The following is a 1711-nucleotide window of genomic DNA, read 5'->3' as shown; positions in this document are numbered from 1 at the left end:
AAGAGTGGATGGTGTGTTTGTGGGTTGAAAAAACATTTTAGTTATGCTTCCTATTATTGTTCAAAAGAACTTTTAAAATGCCGTACGTATCTCGTGGCTCTGCCAAAGCAGGTAGGGCTGCACGGGGCTCTGGGGATGGCTGTGGTCAGCTGACACAGGCTTATTCCTCCAGGGCAGGCTTGTCTCCACAGATTTCTGTCAGAGCTGTCAGAAATAAAGTCAGCAGATCACCAATGGATTAACAGGTGAGGAGCCAGTGAAGCTGTGGTTGAGGGGACAATTGCTGGCCAGGTATAGAGGAGAGGTGACTGGGAAGGTTTGTGGCAGGGATGTGGGCAAAGGCTAGCGGGTTTTAGAAGAGAAACCTAGGCTGTGACATTGCAGTCCCATTCTGCAAAAGCCAGAAATGGCATGTTGTGTTTCCTTCTTGGGCCTGCCTTCACATTCTTTAGCAGAACAATAGTAATAAAAGAATAATCCAGTGAAGCTTGGCTTCCTGTGGATTTTGTGGGCTTCACAGACTCCCTGATACCTGACAAGGATGAAATGCTTCAGACTTTTTAGTTTTCATGGGGCACTGTTTAGGATTGGTCTCTAATCTGGGCTGGTTTTGCACGACTTTAAAGAACCAAGCAGTTTTGAGGACCCTCTCTTCAGAAACTGGAGTTAAAATTGCCCAGTAACTTCAAACGGTTGCTTTGAGTGGTGAGGAGGAGTATGAGCTGATTGACAATGTCACTGTGTAAGCCTTTTTCTTCTTTCAGGGAATCTGAAATTCTGCGGCCAAAGAAAATGAGCTCCTGTCTGTCTCATCAACTATTGTGTGGCAAAGACATCATTCAACAGCTTCTGACAAGCCTAATTTTGACTACATGGAGCTCTTCCTGGTTTTATAGTTACTTCCCTCATCACCTTTCTGGTGTAAGGATTTCTGGTATGTGTAGGGAGTTGTAAGGGTAGAAATCTCACTTTTATTTGTTTGCTAATAGGGTTGCTCTTATCTGAATGGATTTCTGTGATGCTAGTAAAACTGCTGGCAGTCTAGTGCCAGCCTTTCACTAAGGGCAGGCCCTTCTGGCTGGAGGTTAGCGACTTTGTCATCTCTCTCATCCTCAAGTCCAGGCAGAGGTCGGTTGGGAATGATACTTGACTGAGCATCCTGCTCTGGGCAGAGGTGATGTCAAGGAAGTCCTCACCCAGTTCCCAGGACAGTTCCATTCCATTGCTGTGCCACATCTCTTTCCATCCAACATTATTGTGGGTGTGACCTGCTTAAGTTTGCATTGCGGCTCTTTTTGAAAAGGAGCACAGTCTTTGCCTCTGAAATGTGGATTTTCGCTCTCAAGGACCTGAAATACCTACAGTTTGGTACAGGCTGCTCTGTCTGCTGCTCAGTTGGAAGGTGTGGCTGTGTTCCTGTTTGACTTGCTACTGCAAAAATAAACCTTGGCACATGTCTAAGAAATGGCCAGAATCTCTCTGGAACAGGAGGCAAGTTATGGAACAGAAATCCAAATAAACAAGTGTGTGTGAGGGGAAATTCTGGTCTTAACCAGACAGATTCACTCAGAAGCAACAGAGGTGGGAGAAATTCTAGAGGTGAGCTTGCACCTTTTCTTTATGACTTGTGTGGGTTCAGGGAAAGTGGAAGTCTCTTGGGCATTGTAGAGGATTTAAGGTGCCCTGATAAATGGAGGAAGAGACTGAAAGT

The sequence above is a fragment of the Merops nubicus genome, unplaced genomic scaffold (assembly GCF_000691845.1).
Source record: "Merops nubicus isolate BGI_N331 unplaced genomic scaffold, ASM69184v1 scaffold26691, whole genome shotgun sequence".
Lineage (NCBI taxonomy): Eukaryota > Metazoa > Chordata > Aves > Coraciiformes > Meropidae > Merops > Merops nubicus.
The sequence above is the reverse complement of the archived record's forward strand: the minus strand, read 5'-3'. Positions refer to the sequence as shown.